The sequence below is a fragment of the Macaca mulatta genome, chromosome 1 (assembly GCF_049350105.2).
Source record: "Macaca mulatta isolate MMU2019108-1 chromosome 1, T2T-MMU8v2.0, whole genome shotgun sequence".
Lineage (NCBI taxonomy): Eukaryota > Metazoa > Chordata > Mammalia > Primates > Cercopithecidae > Macaca > Macaca mulatta.
In genome coordinates this window covers 176,178,878-176,190,097 of record NC_133406.1, presented here as the reverse complement: position 1 = coordinate 176,190,097, position 11,220 = coordinate 176,178,878, and positions in this window count along the sequence as shown.

Below are 11,220 nucleotides of genomic sequence, written 5' to 3'. Positions count from 1 at the left end.
GCTATCATCTGTCCAGAGGCCAGCTCAGCTGGTTGGAGAGCTGAGTTAGACACAAGGCAGCAGAGAAGCCTCCCTGAATTAGCACCAGCATGGGAGGCTAGGTTAAAATGAGGGGTGGGTGGAAATCAGCAAAAGGTCTCCGTAGAGAATTCTGGGCAGCATCATTTTGGGTTGTTTCTTTTTTTCTTCCTGAGTCGTGCTACTCTGAGCAAAAAGAACTTTGAACAGACTGTCATTTTGCAAATTCATAGATTCGAACTGACTCTAGCCTTCATGGAAAATATCCCTTATTATTCACATCTTACTTTCAGCTGAAATGTTAACAAGTATGGGACACATTCTTCACGAGTATTCCAGAAAGGAACTTGAACCGTCAAGGTCAATTTAGGCTTTTCCCTATGAAGGAATGTCTTTGTACAAAGCTACATGTCTATGGCTTATATTTCAATCATTCTTCCTTAGATATTTCTTAGTCTGGTAAATGCAGTAACAGATATAGTCCATGCAATTATATTTTCTTTCTTTGATGATGTACATTAATTCTTCTGTTTGTCTTTATTGTTTTATTCTGTGAGTTAGGTTAATATAATGGCCAAAGGGGGAAAAACAAAAAAGATATATATGTCTATTTACATACATAGTATGCATATAGTATGTGTAATGTCTGTGTATATTTACTTGCAAACATGTGGCATACATAACATTGGCATAAAGTATATGTGTATAGTTGAAAATGTATGCATCTGTGGCAGAAAAACATGTATATATATTTACACACACATATTTGGGTAAATATAAAAGTACTGAAGTCCATATTGAGGTATAAGCTACAGACCCCCATTTGATACAAATGAAACGTTTCATATCTTTGCACCTTTGCAGAGGTTGCTTCTTTCAGCCTGAAGCGTTCTTTGAATCCCCTTCACCTCCCAAACTCCTTAGTCTTCAAGAACCAGCTCAAGATCCACTTCTCCATTATGCTGTTATTGTGCTAGATTTCACTGAATAATTTCTTTCTTTCTTTTTCTTTTCTTTTTTTTTCTTTGTGTGTTTTGTTTTTTTTTTTTTGAGACAGAGTCTCACTCTGTTGCCCAGGCTGGAGTACAGTGGAGTGGTCTCGGCTCACTGCAATCTCTGCCTCCTGGGTTCAAGTGATTCTCCTGCCTCAGCCTCCTGAATAGCTGGGATTACAGGCATTTGCCACCATGCTTGACTAATTTTTTGTATTTTTAGTAAAGACAGGATTTTACCGTGTTGGCCAGACTGGTCTTGAACTCCTGACCTCATGATCTGCCCACCTTGGCCTCCCAAAGTGCTGGGATTACAGGCGTGAGCCACCGCGCCCCACCACCAAATTCTTATATGTATGCTTCCATTATTGTATATTCGTGTCTCCTCTCCTAGACAATGAGCTCTTTGAGTATAAGAACTGGGTCTCATTCACATTTACTTTGCCTCAGACCTTAGCCCTCAGGCACATACTAAGCACTCAATAAACATTTTATGAATGAGTAAATGCAGTCCTTGAATAATAATTAAGATTCTGGGCCGGGCGCGGTGGCTCAAGCCTGTAATCCCAGCACTTTGGGAGGCCGAGACGGGTGGATCACGAGGTCAGGAGATTGAGACCATCCTGGCTAACACGGTGAAACCCCATCTCTACTAAAAAATACAAAAAACTAGCCGGGCGAAGTGGCAGGGGCCTGTGGTCCCAGCTACTCGGGAGGCTGAGGCAGGAGAATGGCGTAAACCCGGGAGGCGGAGCTTGCAGTGAGCTGAGATCTCACCACTGCACTCCAGCCTGGGCGACAGAGCCAGACTCAGTCTCAAAAAAAAAAAAAAAAAAAAAAAAAAAGATTCTGATGTGAAGGAACATAAAGCCCTATCCTAACCCAGACTGGGGAAGGACCTTGAGGAAGGCTGGAAACTTTTTCCAAGGCAGAGAGAAGTTAAAGGACATCAGCCTGCTTGCAGAAGGTATTTGGAGGATGGAGACCACCTACCTAGGTGACATGGAGGGATGTCATATGAATAGCTTTTGTGTCTTAGGCCTTTGCGAACTAACATGATACAATGATTACTTTTCTAACGCTAGAAAAATTCTAAAGAGGATCAACCTCCTTGAAAGTTGGATATGCAGGTAGTGGCTTTGGAGATGGACGTTCCTCCACTTACCACATGACCTCAGCAGGCCGTATCATTTTCTGGAACTCAGTTTCTAAGGAGGGAGTGGGGAGGAGAATAGTGCCTACCTTGCCAGGTGACGTGGAAATGAGAAATTTCACCTAACATGCTGTGTGTAACGTATTATTGAGATTCAGGGCCTGGACAGGAAAACTTCAACTATTTCCAAAAATTTAGACCAGAGGAAATTTAATGCAGGGAACTCGTTAAGTGGGGCCTGGGAGAACTGAAAGCAAAGAGGTACGGTGAGGAAATTCAGAGATCAGGAAGCCACTGTTGTCCCTACGCTGCAGAGATAAAGGGAGAGAATGGTGTTACAGAGACCAACAGCTGAGGTGACCCAAGAAAAGGTGAAACCATGTCCAGCGGGAACTGGGACCACGGAGGAGACGTGGCTATTGCTGGGAAGACACCTGCACCTAAGACAGAAAGGAAAGGGAGAAACACCTGGGTTTCTTTTCCCTCTGCCCTCTTGTCTCCCATCACCACAAGCCACTATCTGAACCCAGGACTCAGCTGCTTTGCAATAGAAGGTAAAGCAGGAGAATAGAGAGAAATGAATCTCAAAACAAACGCACAATTCATTTACACAATCAGTTAGAGTTAGCTTTGTCCATGAGGGACAGAAAATTCAGATAACTGTGGCTTTAATAAGGAAGAAACTCGTGTTTCTGTCCTGTAAAAGCCCAGGTAGGTGATTTAGGTCTCTGATGGGGCTTTATCCCAGCAGAACCCCAGGCATCTTCCATCTTGATACTGCTTTGTGTATGGCTTGAGCTCATGGTCCCAAATGGGGCATCTGTGTTTCAGGAGGCAGATGGTAAAATGCACAAAGAAAAAAAGAGAGAGAGGAGCACATAGACATTGTCTGGTAAAGCCATGATTTTAAAATTGTGGGTCATGACTTACCAGTGGGTTGGCAAGTCAATATGATGGGTAACTTTAATAAATGAAATGGAATAGAATAGAAGCTATCAGACTGTACCACCGAGTAAAGATGTTTCTACACAGAACTTCTGTTTCAGAAATATATGATTGTATAAGTGATAAAAATGTAATGTAATTCTTTCTTTCTTTCTTTCCCTCCTTCCTTCCTTCCTTCCTTCCTTCCTTCCTTCTTTCTTTTGAGATGGAGTCTTGCTCTGTTGCTCAGGCTGGAGTGCAATGGTGTGATCTTGGCTTACTGCAACCTCCACCTCCCGGGTTCAAGTGATTCTCCTGCCTCAGCCTCCTGAGTAGCTGGGATTACAGACACACATCACCACGCCCAGCTAATTTTTGTATATTTTGTAGAGACAGGGTTTCACCATGTTGACCAGGCTGGTCTTGAACTCCTGACCTCATGATCTGCCCGCCTCAGCCTCCCAAAGTCCTGGGATTACAGGCGTGAGCCACCGTGCCTGGTCATAATATGCATTTCTTATGGTTGAAATGCTGTCCAAAAAGTTCAAGGCCACTGTTAGACAAAAAGTTCCTGGAAACTACTCCACTTCTATTTCATCCCACTGACCAGAACTTAGTCACTTGACTGTGCAGACTTGTAAGAAGAGTTGGGAAATGTACCCTTTGTGACAGGGAGCCATTTGGCTAAAAATTAAGGACTTTATTAGTATAAAAGAAAAAGAGTTTCCATATTCGGTGATAACTAGCAGTCTCAGCCACAACCACAGGCATTGTTATCACCGTCTGTTGTTATTGTTACTATTGATGATTATTATTGACAGAAAGCCATTCCACTCAGGGGGTGACTTGGCAGTTTAACACAGTGATGACAAGTTTGGTGCCTGGATCCACACAGTCTGTGTGTGAATCCCACTTTGTTCTTTAGCTTTCTCATCTCTAAAATGGGGATAACAATTGTGTCTTCCAAATTTCTGGAAGGACTAAATGAGGATGAGAGTTGAGCAGACATGTGGTCCCTATGTGAGCTCCCAGTGATGTTGGGTGTAGATGTCAGCACCAGAGCCCAGAGGCAGGGCATATGGGAGGATAGCAGGGGGAAGGCATGCTGTGTCCAGCCAATGTCCATTCTGATGCTGAAGCAGTTGTTAAATATATGGCAAATCACCTCTGCTCCATAGCGGCACACAAGAACTGGGCCAGGAATGGGATGTTAGCCAGTCATGAGGAAGAGTGGACAACAGCAGAACACTCTGTAACTTCTGAGGAAGAAAGTTGAGGGGCACTGAGTGTATCTTTCAGGGTTCAACTAAGTTTGGAGTAATAATAACCACAGTACCTGGCATATAGTGGGCCCTAGATTATTTTTTGGCTGAATGAATGAATGACCAAAGTAGAATTGTGAAAAAATACCTTTTTGACTATGACACAAACTTACTTTTTTCCTGTTGCTGATGTGACATGGAAAAGACAAAGTTAATATAAATAAGAAATCACATTTAAGTTGAGTGTGTTTCCAAAAATAAAATTACTGTCACACTCTTTTATTAAAAATACATAACTTTTTCCTCCACCTTCTGTATGTTATGATTACTCTTGTGACACTAATTAAACACCCGCCATGTGCTAAGTGGTAAACAGAACATGTGAATAACGATGTTTGTGCTCTCGTGGTGATGGGCAGAGAAACTGGGTAGTAAACTCCACAGGAAGGATGAAGGTGAATTTGATATTTTAATATTAATAATATTGGCATAGTGTTTTCATGGAAAGTTGTGAAACATCCTTATTTGGACATATGAAAAAAAGGTAAGCCACACTTACTGGCAATCTGAGAAAGTAAATGGCTTGTCTAAGTTTCTTCTTCATCTCCAAGGAATATCATGTGCCTAAACCAGAGGTTACTTTAGGGAGGACACGTGTTCCACATGGCCAGTGAATGCATTTATTTTACCTGCCTGGTCCCAGTCAGTATTTCAGGTGATTTTTTTTTTTTTTTTTTTTTTTTTTTGAGACGGAGTCTAGCTCTCTAGCCCAGGCTGGAGTGCAGTGGCAGGATCTCGGTTCACTGCAAGCTCCACCTCCTGGGTTCACGCCGTTCCCCTGCCTCAGCCTACCGAGAAGCTGAGACTACAGGAGCCCGCCACCACGCCTGGCTAATTTTTTTATTTTTAATAGAGATGGGGTTTCACCGTGTTAGCCAGGATGGTCTCGATCTCTTGACCTTGTGAGCCGCCCACCTTGGCCTCCCAAAATGCTGGGATTACAGGCGTGAGCCACCACTCCCGGTCATATTAAAGGTGATATTTCTACAAACATTTAATAGTCTCCAGAATGTATTCATTCATTAATTCATTCATTTATCCATTCATGTACTCATTTTTATTCACTCATGTATTCCTCAATTCAGTAAATGTTTATAAAGTCCCCACTATGTGCCCTATGCTACTGAGAAGTAAAATATTAAAAGACTAAAAACAAATTGCTTTTCCCCTAAAGGGAATGTCGGCCCTCTGAGAAAGACAGTCAAAGAGCTACTAATTGCAGTGCAGATGGATAAAGGCGATGACTGGCACAGGAGGCATCATGGGAGCATCAGGAAGTGGCTTCTACGCCCACCTGGAGTAGAGGGCAGAGTGGTCAAGAAAAGTCCCCTAGAGGGAGGTGATTTCCAACTGAATCTTCAAAATTTAGAATGCCTTAGCTAGGTGGCAAGGCAAGAAAAGACATTCCAAGGAAAGCCAAGGTAGGGGAGGGTAGCCAAGGGGGTGAGAGATTCTAGTAGCTCCTTTTGGTTGGTGCACAGAAGGTAGCTGCATGCTGGAGGAGGGTGGGGGGAGGCACGGGGACAGAGCGATGCCTGTAGGTCCAGATCATGCAAATCCTTGTGTGCTTAAGAATTTCCATTTCGTCCTAAAGATTATGTAGGATCATCGATAAATAAATTCAGGAGAAATGAAATGACTTGATCAGGCTCAAGCAAAGAGCATTCATGGATGACTTTAAAAAAATAATCTCAACTTTTATTTTGGATTTAGGGAAGTACATGTGCAGGTTTGTTAGATGGGTATGTTGTGTGATGCTGGGGTTTGGGGTATGGCTGATGCCATCACCAGGTAGTGAGCATAGTACCCAGTAGGTAGTTTTACAGCTCACAGCACCCCTTTTCTACCTCCTCTAGTAGCCCTCAGTGTCTATTGTAAGGATGACTTTTTTATTTCAACCTTGACATGCTCAAGTTGCCCTTGTGTGTCCCCACCCCTGAGGGTGGTCAGGCAGGAAGTAGGTCTGCCAGTCAGTGCTGTGAGCTGAGGGGAAGAATACTAATGTTAAGATGCCGGCCGGGCATGGTGGCTCACACCAGTAATCCCAGCACTTTGGAAGGCCAAAACAGGAGGATCACGAGGTCAGGAGATTAAGACCATCCTGGCTAACATGGTGAAACCCCATCTCTACTAAAAATACAAAAAATTAGCTGGGCATGGTGGCACGCGCCTGTAATCCAAGCTACTCAGGAGGCTGAGGCAAGAGAATCACTTGAACCCGGGAGGTGGAGGTTGCAGTGAGCTGAGATCATGCCACTGCACTCCAGCCTGGGCAACAAAGCAAGATTAAAAATAAATAAATAAAGCCTTATGCCTGAGAGTGACTAATCCAAATGTGTCAGAGATGACACTGAAGTAGTGGGTCCAACATGGCTCACCAAACCCAAGGGCACTGAAGGAGAGACCCAGGGTCAGGAGTGAACTGAAATGGGCCAGGGAAAACTAGAGACGGCAGGTGGAATGAGAAGTCTTCTGGACTTGTTTTGGAGGTTTCCGTTGCATGTTTTTAGTACCACACTAGCAAAGGCTTGCTTGGGTACTTAAGGGTTCTTGACCCCTTGGACTGTAGGGTAAAGTTGCAATGCTCAGTACGCACACACATTGCAGTAGGAATTCTGGAATTCTCCACTGTTGTGGGGACATCAGTACAATAGGAACATTGATCCGAAAATGCCTAGCACAGTGTCTGCTTCTTCTAAAATTCTTCACTTGTAGTTACTTGTTCTTGCAATTACTAGTTCAGTATCTGTCCTTGCCACCAAGTTGAAAGTGCCAAAGGAAAGGGAATGTGCCTGCCACATCTCTGCTCTCCAGTATGTAGCCAAGTCCCTGGTGTGAGTGAATGATAAACAATTTTAAAATCTGAGGCCAGGTGAGGTGGCTCACACCTGTAATCCCAGCACTTTGGGAGGCTGAGGTCAGAAGTTCAAGATCAGCCTGGACGGTATGGTGAAACCTCGTCTCAACTAAAAATACAAAAATTAGCAAGGCATGGCGGCGGGCGCCTATAATCCCAGCTACTTGGGAGGCTGAGGCAGGAGAATTGCTTGAATCTGGGGGGCGGAGGTTGTGCCACTGCACTCTAGCCTGGGCGACAGAGGGAGATTCCATCTCAAAATAAAATAAAATAAAAATAAAATCTGAATCTGGTTTGCCCCATTTACCGCTAAGATATTTATGTACTAATTCAAGGTCAAGTCGGTTGGATGACATTGATAAACTATAGCATTTATACCATTAGTGTTTCTGATCCTTCAGAACATTTTGTGGTTAAGTTCCTCTGTTTTGGCTTTCATACAGACATGTTTTAATAACCCAACTTTTCTGAGCAATAGTTTCCACCTTTGCAAAATGCATTTGATCATTAATACCTAAGCTGTTATTATGAGTCAGGATAGCACTTAATTAAGAATGATATCCTGGACTTAAATAATGACACCAACACATATTACTTCTGAAACCTTGGGTAAAAAACTCAATCTCGTGAAACCTCAGTTTCCTGATCTATAAAGTGGGGGTGATTATATCTACTTAATATGTTCTCTGCAAGAATAAAATAAAATAATTCACTTAAAACACTTAGTATAGTGCCTGGGACCTAGTGAAAGCACAATAAAGGTTAACTATTATTATGACTCACAGAGTTTTAAGGATTGAATGAGATCATTTCATTTAAAACATACAGCATCATGCCTAGAACCTAGTAAGCACTCAGAAAGTGTTAGCTAATATTAACAGTTATCTATTAATATTAATAGCTATCTATCTACAAGTGCCACACGGCCTTTCCACTTGCTGTTCCCTATGTCTTGAATGCTTTTCCTTATAATATTATTTCCATATATAATCTTGGTCAAGTTATTTTACCTTTCTGAGCCTCCGTTTCCCTGTGTATAATATTGCAAAGATCTTGTCTTCCCTATTTTGATGCTTAAATGATAGAACATAGGAAACATTTCTTAAGAGATTAAGAAATGGGGCCAGGCGTGGTGGCTCACGCCTGTAATTCCAACACTTTGGGAGGCCAAGGCAGGTGGATCATCTGAGGTCAGGAGTTCGAGACCAGCCTGGCCAACATGGTGAAATCCTTCTCTACTAAAAATACAAAAATTAGATGGGCATGGTGGCAGGCACCTGTAGTCCCAGCTATTCAAGAGGCCGAGGCAGGAGAATCTGTTGAACCTGGGAAGCAGTGGTTGCAGTGAGCCAGGATCCTGCTGATAGAGTGAGGTGCCATCTCAAGGGGGGGAAAAAAAGAAAGAAATGATATGCTGTGTGTCATATACAGCACCTAACCATAGAAGGGTCTTAGTAACTTGTATCTCTTACTGTTATTCAACCTTTACTAGCTCCCAGTTTGAAGGGAAATGGGAAATCTGATGATTTTTTAAATCAGCAGGAGGAATGTGAAAAATAGAGAGAGTCTGTGTTCTAAGATTCAGTCTAGACCATTAGCCATTTCCATTTATTTAACAGTAAGTTCCTGGGCATGGCGGCTCATGCCTGTGATCCCAGCACTTTCAGAAGCTGAGGTGGGAGGATCATTAGAGCCAGGGATTTCGAGGCTGCAGTGAGCCATGACTGCACCACTGCACTCCAGCCTGGGTGACAGAGAGAGACCAAGCCTCAAAAAAAGATTTTTTTTTAACTTAAAAAAAAAAAAAAAGAAATCATAAGTCGCACTGGCTGAGATTTGTAGTCTACTAGAAATTAACAAGTGAGTGTTAATTTTTGCCCTTGGAGTTACCAGTTCCATTCTCCTGAGCTCCCCGAGTTCACAGGTTCAATATAGTTTGCAGCCAGTTATTGTTTTGTTTATTTTTATTTATTTATTTATTTATTTTCCATACAGAATCTCATTCTGTCACCAGGCTGGAATGCAGTGGCATGATCTTGGCTCACTGCAACCTCCGCCCCCTGGGTTCAAGCGATTCTCCCGCCGCAGCCTCCCAAGTAGCTGGTATTATAGGTGCGCACCACCACACCCAGATAATTTTTGTACTTTTGGGAGAGACGGAATTTAACCATGTTGGCCAGGCTGGTCTTGAACTCCTGAGCTCCAGTGATCCACCCACCTCAGACTCCCAAAGTGCTAGGATTACAAACTTGAACCACTGCGCCCAGCCCAGTTATTGTTTTGAATGGGAGACCTGCCGTAGCATTAGGCTGAGAATTTGTTGCTAACTTAGGTCTTATGTCCACCTCAGAGCATGCAAAGGGAATCATGGTAGCTGGCCAAGAGTTCCTCAAAACAATTTCACATAGAGTTTTTCTGTGATGAAGATGTTGGACAATGGGTACCATGAGGTGGTCTATCACTGAAGTAGCTTTATACTTCCCAAAATATGGAAAAGCAGCCAGTTTGATGAGGACTCTTGGTTATTCTTTAGCAGTCAAGGAGCAAAATTGTTATTGTGGCTCCTTGCATCAGAGTTAATGATTCATGGATTTTTCTAATCTTTCCCCCAGTTGTCTGGTTCAACAATTCTCAGGTTTCTACTCTGGGTCTAGAACTGTGTTAGACTCTGTGGCAGTGAATAAAGTAGACATAGTTCCTGATAAGTCATTCCTCCATAGGTAGTTGATGGAACACACCACGAGAAACATTAAGATGGAGAAAACAGACTTGCAAATGGATAGTTGTAATGTTAATTGCATTACAGGAGAGGAAGCAAATAATGAACAAGTGTCCAACTCAGTCATAAGCAAGGGGTAGAGGATTACTCTGTGGAGAAGATAAAATCATCAGACAAGTTTCACGGTGATCTATGGTCTTCTAGGGACAGTTGTGACCCACTTACCAGTCTTTTCATTATTTTGTAGTTCAAACAGCTGCACAGTCAATAGTGTCCTCTCTGTATAGAACGGATGATTGAACGTATCTATAAAGTTATATCAAGACGAAAGACAGAAGAAAAGGGTATATTATTAATAGAACATGTAGACTGGATTTGGAATGAGAAAATTCTGAAATCAAGTCAGTTCTGGCTCTTGGTGATACTCTCTGTTACAGGCCATAGGTTCTATGTATTCCACTCTCCCCTGTCTCTGATTGGCTTTCTTAGCTCGTTCATGGGATTTGCTCCTTCACAGCTTCAGCTTGCAGAGTCACATCGCTACTTATTGGGTGTGTCTATGTGCCAGGTCCTTTGCAAAGTGTTTTATGTGCCTTTTCACAAAAACTTTAGGTAGCATTATTTACATTGTACAGATGAAGCAACTGAGGCTAAGAGAAGTTTAGTTTTACAGAGATGACAGCTAAGAAGTATTGTCCTCGGGATCCAAACCCAGATTTTGTCCAAGATTCACACTGTCAGCTTTGCTATATGACTATGTGTGTGTGTTTGCGTGTGTGTGTATACATAAATGTTCACATACATATACACATATATGTATATATACATATACATACATAAATATACACACATATACATAAATATACACACATGCATATATATGCATAACTATACACACATAATATATATGTGTATTCATATATGGCCATCTAACAGCTATATTTATTCTATATTTATATCTGTGTACATATATATGTATACAGAGGTGTATACATACATATATGTGTGTGTGCATCAGGGAATATATAGCCATGTATATACATCTGTGTATATATGTGTGTGTTTGTGTGTGTACATATATATATGCCTATAAATTTCCTGCTATATACATTATGAGATTCATGGTTCCTATCACCCCCTCTTATGTCCTTGTAGTTTTAACTACTACTTCTAACTGCTTTTTCCTCAGTGTTTCCTAACTAAAATTTTTTAGAATGAAGACTTGTCCCAGTTAA